The 11,777-nt window shown below is 47.0% G+C and overlaps 1 non-coding gene across 1 annotated transcript; it reads right to left on the bottom strand.

The window, feature by feature from the left end:
• Nucleotides 1-10,192: 10,192 nt before the first annotated feature.
• On the bottom strand, nucleotides 10,193-10,265 carry TRNAQ-CUG. Its single transcript has one exon. It is a non-coding gene; the product is annotated as a tRNA-Gln (tRNA).
• Nucleotides 10,266-11,777: the final 1,512 nt, after the last annotated feature.

The following is an 11,777-nucleotide window of genomic DNA, read 5'->3' as shown; positions in this document are numbered from 1 at the left end:
AGAGGTGACAGGGGTATCTCTTATTGTTTGGGGTGATTGACAATGCACAGAGGGCTTGACAGTTTCCCGTGCAGGCCTGTCCCAACTCTAACTTTAGCTGAAGTTGCTTTAATTAATTCCACAATATTCAGAGCAACATAATTCATAACTCCCCAAAAGGAAGCAACCTAATGTCCAACAGATGAATGCATGAAAAAATGTGGTATATCCACACAATGGAAAATTATTCAACCATAAAGAGGAATGAAGTTTTGACACATGCTGCAACATGGGTTGTTGTCCATTTTGCTTGGAAATATTATGCTATGAAAGAAGCCAGTCATATAAGACTGTGTTATATTACCCACCTATATGAAATATCCAGAGTCCAGAACAGGCAAATCATGGGTGAGAATAGTGGTCACCACAGGCTGGGAAGGGAATGTGGAGTGATTGCTCAAGGGTACTGGGTTTCTTTTTCCTTTAATATGTGTTTATTTATTTATTTGGCTGTACCAGGTCTTAATTGAGGCAACATGGAATCTTTAGTTGTGGCCTGTGGGATTCTCAGTTGCAGACTCCTAGGTGTAGCATTGTGGATCTAGTTCCCTGACCAGGGACTGAACCTGAGCTCCCTTCATTGGGAACATGGAGTCTTAGCCACAGGACCACCAGGGAAGTCCCTGGGTTTTTCTTTAGGGCCATGAAAATGTTCTAAAATTGACTGTGGTGATGGTTGCATGTATCTGTGAGTATACTTAAAACTACTGAACTGTTCACTCTAAATGCAGGAATTATGTAGTGTATGAACCATATCTCAATAAAGCTGTTATTAATATACATATACGTATTTTCCCAGCTCCCTCTTTGCAGCCTCTCCCAACATGCAGAGGGTCTGATTGTAATGTGGAGCCTCAGCTCCTGACCACCAACTCCCAACAATCCAAGGACCAACAGACGTGCCAGGACACGCGGGCCCCAGGAAGGGTGCAGTCAGGACTTCCTGGGCCTGGATGCTGCCCTCTGCCTGCCCCTGGGCCACTCCCTACCCCAAGCCAGGGCCCCATCCACTGGGGGTTTCCAGGGTGGCCTGGGCAGCCAGCTTCGCTGTGGCCATCCTCAAGAGGGTGTGTGTGTGTGTGTGTGTGTGTGTGTGTGTGTGTGCCAGTGAATGGACGTGGGGCTGGAGAGCAAGACCATGGCTGGACCGTGATATCCTTCCTGAGGGGATAGGGAGTTATGATGAGGTTGGCATCACCTGGATGCATTTTAGGGGACTGGGACGTGAGGTCTCCATGGCACTGGCCTTGAGAGACGGATGTGCTGGATCTACTTTGCCCAGGGATGTGATGCTGGACCCATGAGCAGGAAGTGCCCAAAGCAGGCCAGCTCCTGCTGACACTGTCTATCCAGCAAGTGCCCCACAGGCCTGGTTCCCTCCTTTCCTGCCCTCAGGGCCTGGAACCATCCTTCGAGCCCCTCTTTTTGAGCCCAGGGCTGTTACTCACATTCTAGATGCATCTTGGTGCTGTCAGGATCATTTCCTGGATCTGGGTATTTCCCCCAAACTGCACCAAATTCCTCCTGAGGCTGAGTGGGGCCACCTCCACCTCCCCAGTGTGCAGAGGCCCAGTGTGGAGATGGACCCTGGGGTCAAGCGTGCAGCCCTGGGCTCAGAACCAGTTGGGGTGGCAGGAATAAGACTGGAGGGGTGGGAATAGAGTGAGGCGGGGTGGGGCAGGCACACTCTGCCAGTAGCTGGGGCCACGGAGCTCCGGCTACAGGGCAAGAAGAGTTCCCAACAGCCTTACAAATGGTAACTGTTTTCATCTTTGCATCCCCTTAGGTTCTATGTTTATCTCTGGTGTAGAGAGGAGAAGCTGAGGCATGGAAAGGCTGGGAGCCCATTCACCCAGTGCCTTCCTCCCCTCTGGAGCCTGGAGCCTCTCCCCCGAAGCCCTTACTCCGCAGAGACCTCTGCACCTGCAGCTTTGCATGTGGAGCCTGACATCTCGGGCTCACCTCCACCAAGCCCCTGACTAACCACGATGCCTCCCCCTGGATGCAGCCCCCTCAGCCCTTCCACTGCAAGACTTGGAGACTGGCTAGAGGTGGAGAGGCAGGGCATCGACAGGGCCCACACACTTTGCGGCTCAGGTGATCAGGTGGCAGGTGTGAAAGTTAATGAAGGGAGAGCTCCTTTAAAATGAAGTCAGGGACTTCCCTGGTGGTCCAGTGGTTAAGAATCTAAGAATATGCCTGCTGATGCAGGAGAGAGAGTTTGGACTCCCGGTCCAGGAAGATGCCACGTGTAGAAGGGCAGCTAGGCCCCTGCATCACAGCTGCCGAGCCGCTGCTCCAGGGCCTGCGCTCTGCAGCAGGAGTGGCCCCTGCAGTGAGAAGCCCGCACACCACAGATGGAGGGCAGCCACTGCTTGCTGCAACTGAAGAAAAGCCCGAGCAGCAACAAAGACCCAGCACAGCCAAAAATAAACAAATAAATAAAAATAAAATAAATAAAGTAATTAAAGCAATCCTGAGAAAGAAAGACAGAAATCGGACTCCTTGACTCAGACTATACTACAAAGCTTCACTCATCAAAACTGTGTTTCTGGCGCAAAAGCTGAAACATACGTCAATGGAACAGGATAGATAATCCAGAAATAAACCCACACACTTAGGGTAAATTAATCTATGACAAAGGAGGCAAGACTATACAGTGGAGAAAAGAGAGCCTCTTCAATAAGTGATGCTGGGAAAACAGGACAGCTACATGTAACACCATACACAAAAATAAATTAGAACACTCTCTAACACCATACACAAAAATAAACTCAAAATGGATCAAAGACCTAAATGTAAGGTTGGATACTATAAAACTCTTGGAGGAAATCATAGGTAGAATACTTTTCACATAAATCACATCATGATCTTTTTTGGTCCACCTCCTAATGAAAATAAAAACAAACAAATGGGACCTAATTAAACTTAAAACTTCTGCACAGAAAAGGAAACCATAAATAAAGCAAAAAGACAACCCACAGAATGGGAGAATATTTTCAAAAGAAACAACCAACAAGGGATTAATCTTCATAATATATAAACAGTTCATGCAGCTCTATGTCAAAAAAACCCAAACAACCCAATCAAAAACTGGCCAGACACTCTAAATAGACATTTCTCCAAAGAAGACAGATAGATGGTCAAAAAGTACATGAAAAGATGCTCAACATCACTATCAGAAATGCAAATCAAAATTACAGTGAGGTGTCACCTTACACCAGTCAGAAGGGCCATTATCATAATGTCTACAAACAAGTGTTGGCGAGGATGTGGGTGGGAATTCCCGCTGTTGGTGGGAATGTAAACTGGTGGAACCACTATGGAGAACAGTATGAAGGTTCCTTAAAAAACTAAAAATAGAACTACCATATGACCCAGCAATGCCACTGCTGGGCATATATTGGGAGAAAACCATAATTTGAATCAATATATGCGCCCCAGTGTTCACTGCAACACTATTTACAACAGCCGGGACATGGAAGCAACCTAAATACCCATCAAAAGAGGAATGGATAAAGAAGATGTGATACATATATACAATGGGATATTACTCAGCCATAAAAAGAATGAAGTAATGCCGTTTGCAGTGACATGCATGAACCTAAAGATTATTATACTAAGTGAAGTAAGACAGAAAGACAAATACTGTATGACATCGATTATATGTGGAATATAAAAAAAAATGGTACAAATGAAGTTATTCACAAAACAGAAATGGAGTCACAGATATAGAAAATAAACAGGGTTACCAGGGGAGAATAGGGGGAGGGGTAAATTGGGAGAGGGGAACTGACATTTACATGCTGGCTGCTGTTGTTCAGTCGCTCAGTTGTGTCTGTCTCTTTGTGATCCCATGGCCTGCAGCACACCCGGCTTCCCTGTTTTTCACCATCTCCTGGAGTTTGCTCAAACTCATGTCCATTGAGTTGGTGGTGCCATCGAACCATCTCATCCTCTGTCGTCCCCTTCTGCTCCTGCCCTCAATCTTCCCCAGCATCAGGGTCTTTTCCAACGAGTCAGCTCTTTGCATCTGGTGGCCAAAGGATTGGAGCGTCAACTTTAGCATCAAACCCCCCCCCCCCCCCCGCCCAGTGAATATTCAGGGTTGATTTCCTTTAGGATTGAGTGGTTTGATCTTGCTGTCAAGGGACTCAAGAATTTTCTCCAGCACCATAGTTTGAAAGCATCAATTCTTCAGCACTCAGCCTTCTTTATGGTCCAACTCTCACATCTGTACATGACTATTGGAAAAACCATAGCTTTGACTTTAACTGCACCTAACTCTGTATGTCTGTAACTAAGTTTGCTTTTCTTCCCCCTAACTCTGTGGAGCTACACTTTGCACCGATTTTCCTTTGTGCTAAATATGTCCTGTATCTGGTGTTTACCCTTATAACACCCTTCCCCTTGTAGTTACATATCAGAAAGAAGGCCACTGAGCCCCTGAACTGCCAGGCTCAATTGCTGGGTTACTGACTACTGATACCAGTCTATGACTGTCTTTGAAACAATGCAAGAGGAAGATATCAAGATCCTAACACCTTTGTTCCTCATCACTGACTTCTGACTACAAGCCCTCATCTTCTATAAGCCCCTAGACACCTCAGGAACCAGAGATCAAATTGCCAACATCCATTGGATCATCGAAAAATCAAGAGAGTTCCAGAAAAACTTCTGCTTTATTGACAATGCCAAAGCCTTTTAGTGTGTGGATCACAACAAACTGTGGAAAATTCTTCAAGAGATGGGAATACCAGACCACCTGACCTGCCTCCTGAGAAATCTGTATGCAGGTCAAGAAGCAACAGTTAGAACTGGACATGGAACAACAGACTGGTTCCAAACTGGGAAAGGAGTATGTCAAGGCTATGTATTGTTACCCTGCTTATTTAACTTAAATGCAGAGTACATCATGCAAATGTCAGGCTGGATGAAGCACAAGCTGGAATCAAGATTGCCAGGAGGAATATCAATAACCTCAGATATGCAGATGATACCACCATTATGGCAGAAAGCAAAGAAGAAATAAAGAGCCTCTTGATGAAAGTGAAAGAGGAGAGTCAAAAAGCTGGCTTAAAACTCGACACTCAAAAAACTAAGATCATGGTATCCTGTCCCATCACTTCTTGGCAAATAGATGGGGAAACAATGGAAACAATGAGAGACTGTATTTTGGGGGGCTCCAAAATCACTGCAGGTGGTGACTGCAGCCATGAAATTAAAAGATGCTTGCTCCTTGGAAGAAAAGCTATGACCAACCTAGACAGCATATTAAAGAGCAGAGACATTACTTTGCCAACAAAGGTTCATCTAGTCAAAGCTATGGTTTTTCCAGTAGTCATGTATGGATGTGAGAGTTGGACTAAAAAGAAATCTGAGTGCCGGAGAATTGATGCTTTTGAACTGTGGTGTTGGAGAAGACTCTTGAGAGTCCCTTGGACTTCAGGGAGATCAAACCAGTGAATCTGTCCTGAATATTCGTTGGAAGGACTGATGCTGAAGCTGAAGCTCCAATACTTTGGCCACCTGATGCGAAGAACTGACTCACTGGAAAATACCTTGATGCTGGGAAAGATTGAAGAGGGAGGAGAAGGGGACGACAGAGGATGAGATGGTTGGATGGCATCACCGACTCAATGGACATGAGTTTGAGCAAGTTCCAGGAGTTGGTGATGGACAGGGAAGCCTGGTGTGCTGCAGTCCATGGGGTTGCAAAGATTCGGACACGGCTGAGCGACTGAACTGAACTGATACGCCTCATAGGGGAAGGAGAGGGCGGGCACAGTTCTTGAGGCATGATCCTACTGTGTTCCCCTCTCTGCTGGCTGAGAATTAAAGCCATCTTTCTACTTCTTTCAAACTCTGTCTCTGTAATTTTTTTTATATAGCTTTGATTGGCAGAGAAAGTGAAGATTTTGGCCAGCAACAATTGTGGGGGCTCATCCAGGATCTGATCATGGGCAGGCGTCCCTGCAGGGACCTTGGCTAGATCGAATGCTCAGTGTCTCTCCCTATGCTGGCCTCCTTCGGGAGAGCCGTGGGTTGAGGGGTTTCTCTGAACCCGTGCCCCGTCATACCTAACCTGTTGACTTGACTGTGGACCTCCAGGCTGAAGCCGAGAATGGGAGAGAGGTTGCCGTTTGCAGCTGCCAAGGTGTCTGCTGCCTTGAGGACACCTTTTCTTCTCTCATCGAGTCATCCCAAGCTTTCACTCTGAGAAACATTAAATACTGGAGGATCAGGAAGAGGACGTCTGGTTCTTCATGACACCTGCTAGTTTTTGGTAAGTCCCCCAAGGTGCAGATCAAGATTGTTTGACATTTTCCATTTGGGGAACCGATGCAGTCCCAGTTTGCAGGTTTCTTCCTAAGAATGGGGGCGTCACAGGCCTAGTGAGATTTGGAAGTCACATCTGGGGCAATCTTGCCATTTGGTTTTTGGATTTCTGGGCATCTCTTTGCCATTCACTTTGTTTTTGGTGACTTCCTGCTAGTGTGGTTTGTATACTTCGATTTGTGCACGCAGACTTCTGATACTAACTGCTCAAGCTAGAATGGGAATCCTTCCTCCAAAGTTCCATCTCAGAGTCCCTAGGGAAAATCCTAAGTGACTGGTCAACCTATAGTTATGACAAGTGTTTACTTAGTTGGAAATTAAAGGTGATTACACATATAAAAAAATGATTTTCCAGGGAATTCTTTTTTATTGCATAAGTAAGTAATTAAGGTGATTACAAAAAAAAAAAAAGCAAACTGGCTTGGCAACTTTAAACAAAGACCTCCTAGGGGGAAACTTACTTTATATGTGTTTTTGAGATGTAAATGTTCTATCTGATCTTTGTGGCTTGTTCTATTGTGTGAGTGCGAGTCTTAGGCCTATAAGAAGTCTTTTTATAATTTATTGGTGGCCAAATGATGAATCCTTTTAAAATTAGAGAAACTAACAAATTATTAAAACTAGAGTACAGACCAAAAAGCCGAAGACAACTCCAGGGTTTTCCTCGGAATGGTGGGATTTTGTTGACTGTAGATACCAAACTTTGGGCTAATTGGAAAGCTATTATACTGTGCTTTGGAAGATGCAGATTCTGAACCTCTGGTTTGACAGAAAATTGCCAAAAGGCTTATGAGACTCTGAAACTTAAACTCATGACTGCACTGGTCCTAGGCCTGCCTGACTTCCAGGAAGGATTCAATCTCTGTGTGCATGAGAGGCAGGGGCTGGCCCTGGGCAGGGGAGACATTCCCCAATCAGCAGCTTGTCTTTCAAAACAGCTGGACTCCACAGCCAATGGCTGGCTCCCTGCTTAGGAGCAGTAGCTGTCATCAGCAAACTGCTAAAAGAGGCAAAAAAGTTCACTTTGGGTAAGCCAACAACTGTACATCTCACATCAAGCCTTAGTCCTCCTGGAACAAAAGGGTGGATACTGTTTGGAAGCATCACTATGAACAAAGCTAGTGGAGGTGATGGAATTCCAGTCTAACTATTTCAAATCCTCAAAGATGATGCTGTGAAAGTGCTGCACTCAATATGCCAGCAAATTTGGAAGACTCAGCAGGGGCCACAGGACTGGAAAAGGTGAGTTTTCATTCCAATCCCAAAGAAAGACAATGCCAAAGAATGTTCAAACTACCTCACTATTACACTCATTTCACGTGCTAGCAAGGTCATGCTCAAAATACTTCAAACTAGGTTTCTACAGTATGTGAACCAAGAACTTCCAGATGTACAAGCTGGATTTAGAAAGGCAGAGGAACCAGAAATCAAATTGCCAACATCCACTGGATCATCAAAAAAGCAAGAGAGTTCCAGAAAAACATCTACTTCTGCTTCGTTCAGTTCAGTCGCTCAGTCATGTCTGACTCTTTGTGACCCCATGGACTGCAGCACGCCAGGCTTCCCTGTCCATCACCAACTCCTGGAGCTTGCTCAAACTCATGCCCATTGAGTCGGTTATACCATCCAACCATCTCATCCTCTGTCACCCTGTTCTACTTCTGCCTTCAATCTTTCCCAGCATCAGGGTCTTTTCCAATGAGTCAGCTCTTTGCATCGGGTGGCCAAAGGATTGGAGCTTCAGCTTCAGCATCAGTCCCCCCCAGTGAATATTCAAGGTTGATTTCCTTTAGGATTGACTGGTTTGATCTCCTTGCAGTCCAAGGGACTCTCAAGAGTCTTCTCCAACACCACAGTTCAAAGCATCAATTCTTCAGTGCTCAGCCTTCTTTATGGTCCAACGCTCACATCTATACATGACTACTGGAAAAACCATAGCTTTGACTAGACAGGCATTTGTCAGCAAAGTAATGTCTCTGCTCTTTAATATGCTGTCTAGGTTGGTCATAGCTTTTCTTCCAAGGAGCAAGTGTCTTTTACTTTCATGGCTGCAGTCACCATCTGCAGTGATTTGGGAACCCCAAAAATAAATTCTCTCACTGTTTCCGTTGTTTCCCCATCTATTTGCCAAGAAGTGATGGGACCGGAATACATGATCTTAGTTTTCTGAATGTTGAGTTTTAAGCCAACATTTTACTTTTCTCTTTTAGTTTCATCAAGAGGCTCTTTAGCTCTTCTTTGCTTTCTGCCATAAGGGTGGTGTCATCTGCATATCTGAGGTTATTAATATTTCTCCTGGCAGTCTTGATTCCAGCTTGTGCTTCATCCAGCCTGGCATTTTGCATGCTCCATGCACAGCTGCCACTGGGGAGTTTCTCAGGGCTGATGGAGGGACTTGAAACAGCAGGTCTCTAAACTCAACCAAGAAGGGCTCCTGCTCCCTCGGAAAGAAAACAGGAACTAGTGGAAATGTAAAAGTCTCAGAGGCATTGGTGGGGAGCAGCAGGGAGAGAGAAGTGTCCCTTGGGTGAGGACATCAGCGGCCTGGGTCCCCAGTCCACTGCCATCCTGGTGTGGGAGGCAAGCGCCTGCTTCCTGCAGACTAGAGGAGGGGGCGTTGGGAGTTTGGTGTGTGTGTGTGGGTGGGACTAGGCTGGGGAGGACTCAGGAGGGTCTGGCCTCAGCCGATCCGACCGTGCTGCCTCTGGGGAGGGTCCCCAGCAAGATCCCAGAGGATCTTTGTCCATGCCCAGGGTCCAGGCCATTGGGGCTGGGAGACCAGGTTGCCCGGGTGGGAATGAGCCTGGGGCTTTCTTGGCTGACTTGTCACTTGGAGTTCTTCCGTGGGGCGGCGCCCTAGAGACAGCGGCAACGGGGGAGGTCTACCTCCTGCTGCACTTTGGCCCTTTGGAGGGAAGACAGCAGGTGGACAGCATTTTCTGGACTGGGAGGAGGCAGGGTCCAGGGTTCGCAGAGAAGAGTAAGAGGCCCATGTGGACCTCGACTAAGGTTCTCTGCCCAAGACAGGGCAGAGTCAGCCCTGCCGACAGCCAGGGTGTGGCTTCTTCACAGGACGTACTCAAAACCAAGGCCCAGAGTGGGGCTGAGTCTGAACAAAGTTCATAATCATAGACTTTCACACAACAAAGTAAATTTAGTAATATAAAGCTTATGAAAGTGATGTGTGTCGGAGGAAGCAAATTCTCTTCAGAGAAGCACAATTCCACCACCCACAGTTGCACCGTCCACGTGCTTGCTTGTGCAACCGCTCAGTCGTGTCCGACTCTGCGATCCCATGGACTGTGGCCCACCAGGCTCCTCTGTCCATGGGGTTTTCCAGGTGAGGATACTGGGGTGGGTAGCCCTTTCCTCCTTCAGCAGTTCTCCCCAACTCAGGGATTGAACCTGCAAATCCAGGGGGATTCTTTACCACTCTGCCACCTGGGCAGTCCCTCTTCCATCCACAGGAAAATGTAAATATCAAGTATTAAACCCACTCTTCGCTTATTTTACTGAATTTTAACTTAGTTGAGATAAAAATGTATACATGTTTACACTTATGTCTTTTTCACTTAACAGTATAAGAGAAGCATTTTCTTATGTTGTCATAAACTCTTTGGTTTGAAAGCACCATTTTTAATGGCTGCTTAAGCAGCATGTGAACACACCATGTTTGCTCAGATACTGCTCTACTTTTTAATGTGTTTATTATTTATCCTTCTACTTGGCCGTGCCAGGTCTTAGTTGGGGCATGCAGGATCTTTTATCTTTGCTGTGGCATGAAGGATTTTTAGTTTTGACATGTGGGGTCTAGTTCCCTGACCAGGGATTGAACCCAGGCCCCTTGCAACCAGAGTGCAGAGTCTTAGCCACTGGACCACCAGGGAAGCCCTTTCCCTATTATTGATCATCCAAAGGGGTTCCCATGCTGCCCTGGTGGCTCAGCAGGTAAAGAATCCGCCTGCAATGCAGGAGACCTGGGTTTGATCTCTGGGTTGGGAAGATCCCCTGGAGAAGAGAAAGGCTACCCACTCCAGTATTCTGGCCTGGAGAATTCCATAAACTGTATAGTCCATGGGGTTGCAAAGAGTTGGACATGACTGAGCGACTTTCACTTTCAAGTGGTTTATACTTTTTGCTCAAAGGACATATTAATACATATTTTCAATATTTTGGATTTTTGTTAGGATAGTTTAGAAAAAGTTAATTAATGGACCAAAGTATAAACACTTTATTAGGCTTTAGATCCTTATTGCTGGACTGCTTTCTGAAGAGCCACGCTGGTTTCCTCTCCAGGCAGGACTGGATGAGATCCGCCTTTACCCTCTGTCCTTCACTGGGAGGAACGTCCTCTGCGGGCGAGGCCAGGGTTCCCCCTCCTGGCCCTCCCCCAGCAGGAGGTGCTGCCTTTGCCCCAGGGGCCACAGGTGGAGGTGCTTGAGCTGCAAGGCGGCTGGACTGGATACAAGTTTCGTTTCTCTCAGGCCCTTGGAAGGCAGGAATGAGAAGAGGCAGCGTTTCTGGAGTGTTGAAGCTGGGAATGCCAAGTGAAACCAGTGAGAGAGAGGGCAGCTTGCTGACGCTTGCAGTGACGTCTGAGTGGGAACTAGTACGTGCTGACTGTCCTGAGCAGGCTGAGTTAGGGTTGGGGTTTTCCAGGTGGGTAGCCCTTTCCTCCTTCAGCAGTTCTCCCCAACTCAGGGATTGAACCTGGAAATCCAGGGGGATTCCTTACCACTCTGCCACCTGGGCAGTCCCTCTTCCATCCACAGGAAAATGTAAATATCAAGTATTAAACCCACTCTTCTCTTATTTTACTGAATTTTAACCTGGGAGACCAGGTTGCCCGGGTGGGAATGAGCCTGGCTTGTCACTCGGAGCTTCCCTGGTGGCTCAGCTGTAAAGAATCTGTCTGCCGATGCAGGAGATGACGGTTCCATCCCTGGGTCGGGAAAATCCCCTGGAGAAGAAAAATCCCCTTGCAGTGTTCTTGCATGGGAAATCCCACAGACAAGGAGTCTGGTGGGCTACAGTTCACGGGGTCACAAAGAGTTGGACACGACTTAGTGACTAAACAACAACGACCTTCCTCCTCAGGAAAAGTGGCCACTCTTTCCCAGGCTTCCGTGCAGTAAGGTGTGGTGGGGTGACCAGCCAGGTGACTAACCACAGGCGGCTTGGGGTGCCCTCCTTCATCCTTTGCTCTCCTTGCGTCCGCAGCGTCCTGATGCCTGGGACTTGAGCAGCCATTTTGAACCACGTGGTGGATCCATGTGCTTTCGGTAACCAACAAGTTACTAAGCGGTCCTGGTGGGACTGCCTCCAGATGTCATTTATGGGAGAGAGATATACAGGCTTGTTTAAGCCGCTACTCCGTGGGGTCTTCTGTCACACGAATC

The sequence above is a fragment of the Cervus canadensis genome, chromosome 29 (genome assembly GCF_019320065.1).
Source record: "Cervus canadensis isolate Bull #8, Minnesota chromosome 29, ASM1932006v1, whole genome shotgun sequence".
NCBI lineage: Eukaryota > Metazoa > Chordata > Mammalia > Artiodactyla > Cervidae > Cervus > Cervus canadensis.
The sequence above is the reverse complement of the archived record's forward strand: the minus strand, read 5'-3'. Positions and strand labels throughout refer to the sequence as shown.